The sequence below is a fragment of the Cervus elaphus genome, chromosome 11 (assembly GCF_910594005.1).
Source record: "Cervus elaphus chromosome 11, mCerEla1.1, whole genome shotgun sequence".
Classification (NCBI taxonomy): domain Eukaryota; kingdom Metazoa; phylum Chordata; class Mammalia; order Artiodactyla; family Cervidae; genus Cervus; species Cervus elaphus.
The window spans coordinates 30,441,163-30,455,987 of NC_057825.1; positions in this window are offsets into that span (position 1 = coordinate 30,441,163).

The following is a 14,825-nucleotide window of genomic DNA, read 5'->3' on the forward strand; positions in this document are numbered from 1 at the left end:
GTCCCCAACTACCTGAAAACTCAAGTATTTAGAACGCCCTTCACAGCTGATGCAGAAACCCATACAAAGAGGACAAGTACAGAGATGAGGTCACTGGCTCCCTCTAGTGGTTGAAATCTCTGGGGGCAGAAGAAAAATTAGTAGGGTCTCCAGACAGGACTAAAGAGCCTCTTGATGAAAGTGAAAGAGGAGAGTGAAAAAAATTGGCTTAAAACTCAACATTCAGAAAACTAAGATCATGGCATCCGGTCCCACCACTTCATGGCAAATAGGTGGGGAAACAACAGAAACAGTGACAGACTTTTCTTTTCTTGGGCTCCAAAAGGACTGTAGCCATGAAATTAAAAGACGCTTGCTCCTTGGAAGAAAAGCTATGACCAACCTAGACAGCATATTAGAAAGCAGAGACATTACTTGGCTGACAAAGGTCCATCTAGTCAAAGCTATGGTTTTTCCAGTAGTCATGTACAGGTATGAGAGTTGGACCATAAAGAAAGCTGAGCACCAAAGAATTGATGCTTTTGAACTGTGGTGTTGGAGAAGACTCTTTAGAGTCCCTTGGACTGCAAGGAGATCCAACCAGTCCATCCTAAAAGAAATCAGTCCTGAATATTCATTGGAAGGACTGATGCTGAAGCTGAAATTCCAATACTTTGGCCACCTGATGCAAAGAACCAACTCATTGGAAAAGACCCTGATGCTGGGAAAGATTGAAGGTGGGAGAAGGTGACAACAGAGGATGATATGGTTGGATGGCATCACTGACGCAATGGACATGAGTTTGAGTAAGCTCCGGGAGTTGGTAATGGACAGGGAAGCCTGGCGTGCTACAGCCTATGGGGTTACAAAGAGTCGGACATGACTGAGCAATTAAAGTGAACTGAACCAGACAGGAGTGCAGGGGAACCCTAGCATGCCATAGCTTACTCCTGACTTCCCAAGCAGGTATCTCAGGAAATCAGAGTGTCTGAAGAAAAAAAAACCATCTCTTAGGCAAGTGGTGCACCACAGTACAGGGTGGGAAGTTAGAAGTGAGGAGTGAGGAATGGTCTAGCGGCCCAAGATGGCCCTCACTTCGCATCTCCTGCTATCCCAGGAATGTTGCATCAGGACCCGAGAGGCTCCCCCAGCCAAGCCCCAGGACCCACCATCACACACTGCCTGTGCCCAGAACACAGACCATGAGCCCCTGCCCCCAGCAGCAGAGGTTTCATTGGTGAGGCCAGAGGCTGCCCCAGGACAAGCGGGCAAGTGGGTCAGCCAGATGACCATGTGTGGACCAGGCCAGCCCATCAAAGCGGGAGACATGAGATGTCCTAAACCCAGGCATCCTCCCAGGAAAGTGAGCAGAAGGAAAGGGGGAAAAAGCCTTCTTTAAGGAAGTCATAGACCTGAAGAAGAATGTGATTTTAATTGATTTATTTACTGAGGTGGAGAGGCACTTTTTCAACCAGAAAAAAAATAACGCTACCTTCTTTGTCAAGGTTAAAGATGGTTTCTGGTGGTGTTGGTGTTGGTGGTAGGGGAGCTTTCTCAATGGACCAGTGGTAAAGAATCCACCTGCCAACGCAGGAGACATGGGTTCAATCCTTGGGTTGGGAAGATCCCCTGGAGGAGGAACTGGTAACCCACTCGAGTATTCTTGCCTGGGAAATTCCATGGACAGAGGAGCCTGGTGGGCTACAGTCCATAGGGTTGCAAAGAGTTGGACGTGACTGGGCAACTGAGCATACAGCATGGTGGTAGTGGTGATATTTGTATTTTTGTGACTGCTGTCTTCCCCGCCATCATGAAGAAAGCAAGATGACACTAGTTCTGAAAACATCTTTAAAGCTACATTTTCCTGCACATACTACCACTTGCCAGTTACATTTCAGCCCCTCCACAGGTCACAGGAGGCATTAGGAATCTGGGGACTGTGGTGCTTGACAAAGTCCCCATGGGGGTCCAGCTTTGTTGAAGGAGGAATCTACCCACAGCTACCGGCACAAGGTCAGAGCCCAGACCCCCGTGGAGTGGGCAGCAGGGGCCAGAAAGTGTGCCCAGCATACCAGTCAAGCATTCAACTCAAGGACAAATGAAGCCCCAGGGAGGACAACTTGAACAGACTCCAGTTTATGGTCTGGAGAGAAACAGCTGTTTCCTTGGGGAAACAGCAACTCAGAGGGGGTCACCCTAGACTGGACGTTCAGAGCAAGAATAACTTCAGCACCCACCCACCCACTGCGGTAGCACCCGCCCACCTGCCAGGCTGGACTCCGAGGGAAACAAAGGCTGCTAGTTCCCCAAGGATGCCAGCTCTCCTGCTCCCACTCCCCAGTCTCCCACAGACACACCGAGATGAGATAATGGATTCAAAAGCACGTCGTCAACTGCAAAGTGCTGTACAAAAGCTGGCATAATTATTAATATTAGCGGTGGGATTTTTTTTCTTTTCGAGAGAGATGCCAGAATCTGTGCATTCATAAATCATAAAACACTTCCTGCCTGAGCCTTCTTCCAACTTCTCTCTCTTTGCCTTGTCAAACTTCCCACTCCTACCAAATGAGTCCTTAGGATGGAGAGATCATTCGTGATAGTGGACCAGCAGTTCACAGCTGTCTCAGCACCGGGGCCCCGGGAAGGCTTTGTCAACCCACCTGCCTGTACTGAATGGAACTGGAAGAGAAGCCAACCATGGGCCAATGTGGAAAAGATGGATGAGCAGCATGACCATGGCAAGCACTGAAGGAGACTGCATCTCATCATTTACGTGAAAACCTCATCCCTGGAGGCTTCAGGGCCCCTTTCTTTCTACATCTCTCAAACCTGCCAGTGTCCATCCTGAGGCCACAGAGTTGCTGAGTGAAGGAGCGCTCGGCCGAAGAGCTAGTGATCACTCAACTGATGACACACTCGTCAAAATTCATAAATCAATGCCTGAAACCCAAAGCCCAGATCTTGCAGGGGAGATGCCTGACTAAGGGGCAGAGGGCCTGAGTTCTGGTTCTCAGCAGCCTCACGTCTCATGCGCAGCTCTGAAAAAGCCCCTTCCCATCTTCGGACTTAATTGTCTTCATCTGTTAAACTTAGGAACGTGGGTGAAAAATTTTTGGAGTGTGTAAACCCACATTCTATGACTCCATCTATGCCTCTGCTCTCCTGGGTAGCACAAACTAAACAAAACCAGACAAAATAATCATCAACAATTTAGCGAAAAGAGCAGCCCTATCCTTAATGAGATCCCAATGAGGTTAAGACTGGTTTTTATTAGATTCTGCAATTATTTAATGCTATTAGGATGTTGTTTGGAGAATGCTTAAAAATTGCGAGTAAAATGTAAGTAAGTGATTCATTTAAATCTGAATCTAAAGAGATGACTGAGCCACAAGAAGGACTGAGAGCGGGTCAAGCAGGGGAGCCAGGAGAGAAGCAGGAAAAATGGATCCAGAGCTGCAAGTGGAGACTTGCCACATGCAGCCTCAAGGATGAGAACAAAGTAACAGAGCCAGGCCCTTTGAACTCTGACTGCAGCCAACACCTGTGTGCCTCTAACTGGCATGGCATCTAAATTTTTAAAAACTCACAATACAGTTACTTCTGGAACCATATTCAGCCTAGCTTAACTGTGAATCTTTGACGATTTGATGTCCTCAAATTTAAATTATTGTGGCAGATGCAGGTTTTCATACACACATACATAGTCAAAGCTATGGTTTTTCCAGTAGTCATGTACAGGTATGAGAGTTGGACCATAAAGAAAGCTGAGCACCAAAGAATTGATGCTTTCAAATTGTGGTGTTGGAGAAGACTCTTGAGAGTCCCTTGGACTGCAAGGAGATCAAACCATTCCATCCTAAAGGAAATCAGTCCTGAATATTCATTGGAAGGACTGATGCTAAAGCTGAAGCTCCAATACTTTGGCCACCTGATGTGAAGAGCTGACTCATGGAAAAGACCCTGATGCTGGGAAAGACTGAGGGCAGGAGGAGAAGGGGGGCAACAGAGGATGAGATGGTTGGATGGCGTCATCGACTCAACAGACATGAGTTTTAGCAAACTCCAAGAGATAGTGAAGGACAGGGAAGTCTGGCGTCCGGCAGCCCATGGGGTCACAAAGGGTTGGACACGACTGAGCAACTGAACAACAACGCATACCTTTCTTCCCCTCTGGAAACCACTGGGGGTTTCAGCCTTAATGATGAGGAGAAATGACAAAAACACTGGAATTGACCCAGACTCTGCCATGAGAAGCCATAGCATAACATCTGGAACACAGCGGGTGCTCCATTCAACAAACCTTAGTGGTGGTGCAACGATGGTGATAAAGACAATGAGGATGGCCATGATCACAACAATGACGGGAAAAGCACCAAGAGACCCAGCCCAGACTAGAAGTCAGCGAGCCCTTCTCAGAGGTAGAGACATCTCGGTCAAGCAGAGAGGAAGAAAGGAACTCACTTTCAGGTGCATGCAGACCACTGCAGCTCCGGCTTGGCTGCCAGCAGAAATCGCCAAGGATGGAATTCCAACCTTATGACTCGGTGTCCCTCCCAGCAATTGTCTTTATCCAAGCTTTGGATTTTATGCCTCCTTGTCACATTTCTAGCCTTACCTCACCTTTCTGACCTGACTCTCTGCAGTGCTGAATGTATGCTCCATGGAAGCTGCTTTTAAAAATAAACCTTGATATGAGTTTGCTTGCTGGGCCTCTATCTCTTTCTCTAATACCAACCCATTTCATCACAAACAATCCTGTGAAATTAGCAGCATCAGTGTCCTCACTGAACACATCAAGTGATTGTGAACTGAATAACTGAGTGCTCTTTTAAAGAGGAAACTGGGAGGTAAGGAGTTCCTTGCCTGCATCATAGAGCCTAGAGTTGAGGTCTGAGCCCAATTCTATTTGTCTCCTAAGTCTGCACGTTACAACAGGGTCTCATTCTCAACACACTCTGTACTAAGGATTCGAGACTGTCTTGCCCACAAAGTTGTGAGTGCTTCAAGGCCAGAGACATTGTCTGCTTTGTTCACAGCTGTGTCCCTGAGCAGAATCCTTGGCTAGGTATTGAGGAGTAAATATTTATCGAAGGAATGAATAAATGAATTCTGTCTGCCTTAGGAGGTGATCAAGGAAATGAAGGTGAATGTGTTTCAGTGGTGCTTAAATCAGATACATAGGCAAGAAAAAGATGCTTGAGGACAGCTTTAGCAACTCAGTTGGTAGTGGTAGTCTAGTTGCTAAGTCATGTGAGACTCTTGTGACCCCATGGAGTACAGCACACCAGGCTCCTCTGTCAATGGGATTTCCTAGGGAAGAATACTGGAGTGGGTTGCCATTTCCTTTTCCAGGGGACCTTCCTGGCCCAGGGATCAAACCTGGGTCTCCTGCATTGCAGGCGGATTCTTTACCAGCTGAGCCACCAGGGCTTCCCTTAAAAACTCAATTAGTTGGGATCTAAACAGGAAAGCCGCAGGTCCTCCTAGTATTCACACACTGGAGATTTGATGACACATATTAGTAGTCCACATGAGAAAAGAGAACAGGAAGACAACAGGGGGTGGTAAGGGACCCTAGAGATGAATGCAGTGGAAACTACGGCCACTTTTCAGCTGGAGGGATAAAGAAAAACCACAGAGCTACTGAGCCGGGAGCTGGGGGTCCCCCAGTAGATGCTGAAGCCTATGCATGAAGAACTGGGGCTATGGAACTTGCAGCTTTCACCAAGGACATAATCAATCCAAGGCAGAGAGAAAAGGAGAGAAATATGCCTGCTTCTCCCTTCTTCTTGCCCTCAGTTTCCCTCCAGGGCTTCTCATTGACCAGAACTAGCCAGGAGCCTGCCGACAGGGGAGCCTGGAAGAGCAGCCATCATCACTATCCTGTGCACTGAACAGAAGGGAGGAAACAGGCTCAGGTGCAGCCCAGGGACCGATTCTAAAGTGAAGATTCTTAAACTACTATTAGGCAGTGGAGAGGTCAGTCTTTTTCAGACACTTCTTACAAAACAGCGTATTCAGAAGGATCGGGGTGAGGAACTTTATGAGCAAGTTTGAGAAGCGATCACCTACAGATTTGAGATTCCTGGCTGAGATGGTTGAATGATGCAGGGCTGGGGGAGGGGGGCGGGGTGCCGCCTGAGATGCTGTCTCTCATCCTGTCATTTACATAGGGGTGCCTCTCCCGGGGAGGCCCACTGCCCAGGGCACCTGTTTCTCCAGGAATCCAGCCCCAGCCCAGTCCACTCAGCCCCCATGTCCCAGAGGGGACTGGCCCCACAGTCACGAGACTGGCTGACTTGGGGAGTGAGTTCTTTGGTCCAAGTGAGGATCCATATCACTCAGAGCAGTCTAAGTGTCTGATTGTTCCACCAAGGAGTCCTCAAAACAAGGCAGAAAAGACAGATTGACCATCGGAGCCAGAAGGACCCTGTGACCTTGCCTGGTCCCACCCCATTCCCCATCCTGACCTCATATTCCAAATGAAGAAGCTGAGGACCAGAGGTTGAAAGAGGCCTGGCCATAGGCACGTGACACCATAACAACAGGCTCAGAATATCAGCTCAGGTTAAGGTTTCCAGAGGGAAGAGAAATGGTGTGTGTGTGTGTGTGTGGTTATAAACTGAAAGATGGGAAACTTTATTTCGTAGAGAATCAGCATTATGGTAAACTGAGTGATCTGGTTGAGAAAGACGATGCTTGGCATATTAATCTCAACTTCAAAATACAAAATAGTTAATAATTATAACATGCATTAAATAGAACTCAATAATTTATTATCAATGGTGTTGCAGATGCCAAAAGACCTTGCCAGTCCTCAGCTGGGGATGCTTCAAAGTAAGGCAGGAGACAGAGTTAAATGTGCAGTGGCCTCAGGACATGTCCTGGAAACCACTTTTAAAAATAAATACCTGGAGATGTTGGCTTCTGTCTTTGACAGAGTAGCTTGTATCAGGTTAACCATCCTGCTGAGAGCAACTATAAAAGCTAAATATATTGCAGAAAACAGCTGTTTGGAGTCATAGGAGAGTAACGAAAGCAGCCAGGACTTTAGGGGCCAAGATTCTGGAGAAAAGGGAAACGCAGTGAGTAAACCCTAAATGTCTCCCATGTTTTCCCTTCAGGGCATTTGCCAGTTCTCAAGGGGCATCGCTGAGACAGAGAAGAAATAGAAGTCTAGAACCACAGCAGCCTTGCTGGTCTGAGAAGACAAAAATTGGAATTCAATGCTACCTAGGAAGCCAGAACATAAAGCACTCTTTTCCTGGAGAGAGGGCCCATATAGAAATAAGTCAGGCATTCCGTATTTGAATTCCCCTCAAGGAATTTTCTCATTCTTAAGCTTTCCTTGAGATAGGCAAGAGGCCAAGAAACTAAGGAGTAAACAGCTTCTAAAAGGCTGGGAAACCCGTCAGAGTTTGAGCAATCGCAAACTGTTAAAAAGAAAAAATATTGACATTCAGGGCCTACCAAGGAGGAAAGGTTTTGGTAAATAACCTAGATTTTCATTGAGACAGCTCAAGGATTAAACACTAAGGGAAAAGACAAAGCAGAGAGGGACTAGCCCTCACAAAACCCAAAATCCAGCCTCAGTTTCTGACAGGATCAAGGTGAATTTCCCACTCTTTAACTACCTGCTACGGAAAAAAGAAAAATCCTCTCTAAAGGAAAGTAACATCATTCAGACCCTCAACATTTTTTCATTCACAATATCCAGTATTTAATCAAAAATTATCCAGCATTCCAGGACATAGAAAATAAACCCAACATTTAAAACAAGACAAAGACTTTAGAAAGATACATATAAGTGACCAAGATACTATAATTACCTAAGATTTTATCAAACTAGGATTAATATGTTCAAACAAATACATGAAAAGATAGAAAACTACAATCTATTTCAAAAGAAACAAATGAAATTCTAGAACTGAAAGATATAGTAACAAAAATTAAATATTCAATAAATAGATTATTAGTTAGTTAGTTCAGTAGCACAGTCATGTCCTTGAGTCTGTGACTCTTTGTGACCCCACGGACCATAGCACACCAGGCTTCCCTGTCCATCACCAACTGCCGAAGCTTGCTCAAACTCATGTCCATTAAGTCAGTGATGCAATCCAACCATCTCATCCTCTGTCATCCCCTTCACCTCCTGCCTTCAATCTTCCCAGCATCAGGGTCCCTTCCAGTGAGTCAGTTCTTCGCATCAGGTGGCCAAAGTATTGGAGCTTCAGCTTTAGCATCAGTCCTTCCAATGAATATTCAGGACTGATTTCCTTTAGGATTGACTCGTTTGATCTCCTTGCAGTCCAAGAGACTCTCAAGAGTCTTCTCCAACATCACAGTTCAAAAGCATCAATTTTCAGTGCTTAGCTTTCTTAATGGTCCAATTCTCACATCCACACTTGACTACTGGAAAAATCATAGCTCTAAATAGGTTCAATAGTGGGACCTCCCTGATGGCTCAGATGGTAAAGAATCTGCCTGTGATGTGGAAGAACCAGGTTCAATCCCTGGGTTGGGAAGATCCCTTGGAGAAGGGAATGGTTTCCCACTCCAGTATTCCTGCCTGGAGAATTTTGTGGACAGAGAAGCAGATTAGACACAGCAGAAAAGAGAATTAGTATATTAGGAAACAACCAAATTGGTGCAGGAAAGAAAAGATTACACACACACATAGATATACATGCTTACACAAAGAGAGATAGAGAAAGAGAGAAAAGAACATAAGAGAGACAGTGAAAATAACCACTGTGAAATCTGAATCCCACAGACAGGAAAGAGAAGTGGGGAAAACTGCATATTTGAAGAAATAAAGACCAAGAATGACATCAGTATACAGACTCAAGGAACTCTAACAAAATCTAACACATAAAAACAAAGAAAACTACACAAAAACACATCATAGTAAAGCTTCAAAAAGCAAAAGACAAAAAGCAAAATCCTAAAATAGCCAGAAGAGGAAAAGGCATACATTAGAACCAACAATAAGACCCACTCAACACAAACAATAGAAGCCAGAAAACTAGAATGACAAAGCTAAAATGCTGAGAGAAGTTGAGGGTGGGGGAAAATGTTAGTCTAGAATTGTTAGTCTATCCAGTAGAAATATCCTTTAAATTTAAGACAAACATGTTAAGCAAATAAAAATTTTTTAAATGGATCATCAACAGATACATACTCTAAAAGAAATAGTAAAGGAAGTTATTCAGACAAAATAATCCAAGTTGGAAGAACAGTAATGCAAAATGCAATAAAAAGCAGCAGAAATGGTAAGTTTAAAAGTAAATCAAAATGAATTATTGGCTATTTAGAACAGTAAAAATAACAGTGTCTTGTGGGATTTTAAAGACATAGAGAAGTAAAATATATGCTCAAAATAGTATAAAAGGAAAAAGAAAAGTGGGTAAATGGAATTAAAGTGTTGGAAAGTCCATTTATTGTCCAGGAATTTGTAAAATTATTAATTGAAGAGTAGATTGTGTTGAAGGCCTGGTCTAAATCTCAAGAAGAGTTTGGTAAACTATCCACTCATGTCCAAATCTGTTCCACAACCTATTTTGTTCAGCTGAGGAGCTAAGAATGGTTTTGCATTTTTAAAGAATAGTTGAGGAGAAGGAAAAGTAGGAAGAGGAGGAAAAGGGGGAGGACAAGGGGGAGGGGGAATAGGTTGGGGAGAGGAGGGGAGTCAGAGACTTGTACATGGCCCTCAACACCTAAAATATTTAGTATCTGTCCTTTTACAGAAAAAGTATGCCAGCTCCTACCCTAGGCTAACACTAAAGAAACAATAAAAGAATTTAAAACTAAAATACAATAAAGGGAGTAAACAGAGTAACAAAAAAATTTATTTAAATAAAGAAGAGAACAAAAATCAGGTAGACCTAATATAAAACAAATAACAAGATGACAGAATTAACACCAAAAAATCAGGAATTTGGTAAATGTAAGCAGATTCCATAATCCAATCCAAATTAAAAAGCCATCAGCCCAGAAAAACAATACAAAACAAGACCTAACTCTGCGTTCCTTATAACAGATAGACACAAAAAGGGTATAAAACATCAGTTCAGTAGTTCAGTTCAGTTGTTCAGTCGTGTCCAACTCTTTGCAACCTCATGGACTGCAGCACGCCAGGCCTCCCTGTCCATCACCAGCTCCCAGAGTTCACTCAAACTCATGTCCATTGAGTCGGTGATGCCATCCGACCAGCTCATCCTCTGTCAGCCCCTTCTCCTCCTGCCTTCAATCCTTCCCAGCATCAAGGTCTTTTAAAATGAGTCAGTTCTTCTCCTCAGGTGGCCAAAGTATTGAAAGTATAAAACATAAGAGTATAAAACAATATGCCCTGAAGACACCAACCAAAAAAATATTGGCTTAGCCATATTGATATCAAGCAATGCAAGACTTAAGGCAAGAAGTATTCATAGAGATAAAGTGAAACATTTCACAATGGCAAAAATTCAATTCACAACGGCAAAAATTCAATTCAGCAGGAATATCTAATAATCAGAAACCTGTATGCACCTAAAACCAAAACCTGAAACATGCAGAGAAAAAAACACAGAACTATAAGGAAAAACAAATCCAGTACAATAGTTGAAGATTTCAAATACATCTTTCAGCAACTGATAGAGCAATCAGACAATAAATCAGTTAAGATAAAGAAGCTTTGAATAACATGACAAACTTGACCTTGTCAGCATATACAGAACACTGAACCCAACAACAGTAGGATTACATTATTTTCAACTATGCATGGGACATTAAATAAAATGAACCATATTCTGAAACACACAGTAGATTTTAACAAATTGCAAAGGGTTGAAATTAAACAGATACTTCCTCTTACTAGAGTGGGAAAAGCCTGGAAATCAATAGGAAATACTTCTAAAATACTCAAATGTCTGGAAATTACTAAGTATCATTTCTAAGTAACCTGTGATTAGAAACACAATTCAGAACTTAGAAATCTGCGTGGGAATTAGAAAAGACTCTCAACCGAAGAATAATAAAAAACCAACATGTCAAAAACTTGTAGCACAGAGCTTAAACTAGGCTTAAGAGGAAAATGCATAGCCTTAAATGTATATTTCAGAAAAAAAGAATAACAGAAAATCAGTGATCCAAAGACTATCTCAAGGAATTGGTAAAGAACATCAAATTTAAGGCAAAGGAAGAAATAATAAAAATACAAGAAAAAATAGAAGAACTATAGAATAGAAAAATATCCATTAAGACAAACATTGGTTCTTTGAAAAGACTAATAAAATTTACAGATCCCTATGAAGATTGCTCAAGAAAAAAAAAAAAAAAGAAGGAACTACTAATATTAGTGATTAAAAAAAAAAGGTGCAATCATAGAATTCACACAAACATCAAAGGGGCAATGAGAAGATGTTATGACAATAAATTTGACAATTTAGATGAAATAGACAAATCCTTTTATTTAAAAAAATCACAATCTGAAAATATTGACACAAGAAGAATTAGAAAAGTTTTAATTATTTTATCTACTAAAGCTGAACACTGCATTCCCATGAACCAGCAATTCTACTCTAATAGAAGTGCCTATCTGGGTGCACGGAAAGATAAGGAATGTTCATAAAGATAGTATCTCTAACAGGTAAACACTAGAAGCTACCAAATGTCCATCAATAGTAGGAAAGCTGATCATGTCATTGCACAGTCATGCAATAGAATATTATATCAGTTCAGTCACTCAGTCACGTCCGACTCTTTTCGACCCCATGGACTACAGCACGCCAAGCTTCCCTGTCCACCGCCAACTCCTGAAGCTTGCTCAAACTCATGTCCATCAAGTTGATGATGCCATCTAACCATCTCATCCTCTCCTCCTGCCTTCAATCTTTCCCAGTATCAGGATCTTTTTCCAATGAGTCAGTTCTTCGCACCAGGTGGCCAAAGTACTGGAGTTTCTGCTTCAGCATCAGTCCTTCCAATGAATATTCAGGACTGATTTCCTTTAGAATGGACTGGTTGGATCTCCTTGCAGCCCAAGGGACTCTCAAGAGTCTTCTCCAATACCACAACTCAAAAGCATCAATTCTTCAGCACTCAGCTTTCTTTTAGTCCAACTCTCACATCCATACACGACTACTGGAAAAACCATAGCTTTGACTAGACAGACCTTTGTCAGCAAAGCAATGTCTCTGCTTTTTAATATGCTGTCTAGATTGGTCATAGCTTTTCTTCCAAGGAGCAAGTGTCTTTTAATTTTACGGATGCAGTCACCATCGGCAGTGATTTTGGAGTCCAAGAAAATAAGGTCTGTCACTATTTCCATTGTTTACCCATCTATGTGCATGAAGTGATGGGACCAGAAAAGCTGACCATGTTGTGGTACAGCCATGCAATAGAATATTATACACAACAATGTAAAAGCTGAACTCCTGCCATAGGCAACAACATGGATGAATTTCATAGACACTAATGTTGAGTGAAAAATTCAGATACAAAAAATATATATACTATGTTTTCCGATTCATACGGCATCAAAGACAGATGTTGATTACTTTGGAGGTAAGGACTGGGAGGTTGTACAGGAGACCCTGGGGTTGTGGGCAGTTCTCTATCCTCGTTAGAGTATGCTTGCTATGTAAAATTTATCAGAATTCTTGAGATCATGCACTTCACTTAATGTAAGATGACTTAATTTTTCCAACTTAAAAATAAATACTAAATAAATTTCTGATACAAGTTTGTTCCCAGGCACCTGTCTCTTTCTCAGAAATAGCAGATACCAACACAATCAGCTCAGTTGAGTTGCTCAGTTGTGTATGACTCTTTGCAGACACTTACAAGGGCTTCCCCAGGTGGCACTAGTGGTAGAGAACCTGCCTGACAATGCAGGAGACATAGGAGATGTGGGTTCAATCCCTGAGTAAAGAACCCGCCTGCCACTGCAGGAGACATAAGAGATGCAGATTCAATCCCTGGGCAGGGAAGATCCCCTGGAGGAAGGCATGGCAAAATCCACTACAGAATTCTGGAATTCTAGAGAATTCCACAGACAAAGAAGCCTGGCGGGCGACAGTGCATAGGTTCACAAAGAGTCAGACACGACTGAAGAGACTTAGCATGCATGCGTGCCTACTCCTACAAACAGAACTCGAGGGTATTTTAAGGGCTTTCAACCTAGGATCAAGCTTTTCTTATACCTTTTTTTTTTTTTTAATTTTTGTGGGCTTAATTTTTGGACATGCCATGCAGCATGAGGGATCTTTTGTCCCTAACCAGGGGTCAAACCCATGGTCTCAACACTGGACCACCAGGGATATCTTTTTTTTTTTCTTTGGAAGAATGATTCCCCTTCTGCTTGGGAATAAACCATTCTCTGTATTTGATGGATCTACAGCATAAGGAGGATGGAATGCGAGATGAGAAGGAATGGGCACTGACCCCACCGATGAGCCCTATCAGAGGGACCAGCCCACATAAGCAATGGCGTAACTAACAGAGGAGCCAGCAACAGCCTCTGAACGCTCCATCAGCTATTCTCCAGTGGGTATTTACGACAGAAATCATTTGCGCATCCGTTATTCAGTGCACTCCACCCTGGATGGGTTACTGAATGGTACCTTTCTTGCCAGAGAGTGGCCACTTTTGCAAAAGGATGGGATTCCCTAGACAAGCCCTTCCACCAATCAGGAAGTTCTGGAGAAGAAAGAAAACCTGACTGGAAACGAATTAGAAAGGTAAAAAGGTAAATCTGTTTTTGCCATGGTAACTAAGGTTTGCCCATACCTAGATTTATTTCGTTGACTGAAGTGGTTTTGTGGGTGTAAGTGATTTTTGAAGAGCAAATTAAAAAGACTTTTTATAAGTCCCAGTAGACAACATGTAGTATTAGCTAATGGCAGTTGCCATCTCTAAAATAATTACTTTTATAATAATCTGTTTATTAATGAAGTGATCTGCAAAATGGATAATGGTTTCTTAAGATTTAAAGCACAGGGGTTCTTTCTTCCACTTCATTTTGCTTTTATTTTTTTGCAAAAGTATACTATGAAGTGACTCAAAATTTGCTGACAGATTTTACATACAATAATTTCAGAAATGCATGTTCAAGTGGGTTGAATAAACCCATATTTCTTATATTGTGCCCTTAAATTATTCCCTCTGGTAAGAAAAATGTTCCAAGATTGATTGTGGTGAGGCTTGCACCTCTCTGTAAATTTACTAAAATCGCACACTTAACATGAGTAAATGTTTTGGTCTGTAAATTATAACTCAATAAAATTGTTTTGGAAAAAAGACAAAAAATAAAATTAATTGAACATTTAAAAAATTACTCTGTTTCCCCGATCTTGTCACAGAAATGCTGAGTGTTGAAAAGGGAAATGGTGATAACTACGCAAAAGCAAGATGCTAGCATGGGGAAACGACGATCCAAGAGTCCTAGTGGACCACAGACTGAGCGAAGAACACAAGTTAGCAACGCAATGTTCTTTTAAGGAATCAAGACCCTACTGAGAAACGTTCTAGAAGCAGCACCTCTCTTGCCTTAACACCAGAGTTCTGGCAGGAGAACAGACCCTGGGGACTCCCCACCCCAGCACCTTCTAACTTACCACCCCTGCTACTTCCTCTTATATTCATTAATTACCACTTTGTTCAGTCCTTGTGTTGACTAGTAAAGGTTAGCAGCCACAGACCTGTGGACTCTGACCTCCCCAAGGGCAGGACTTGTGTTGCATTCTCCTTGTACCCAGAATCAGTGAAAACCCCTGTAACTCGCAGAAAATAAGTGCATAGTGAGGGCAGTTACTGCCTTTAGCTGAGTACCTGGCATAGACAAGGTGTCTAAATGATAGCTTCCTTCC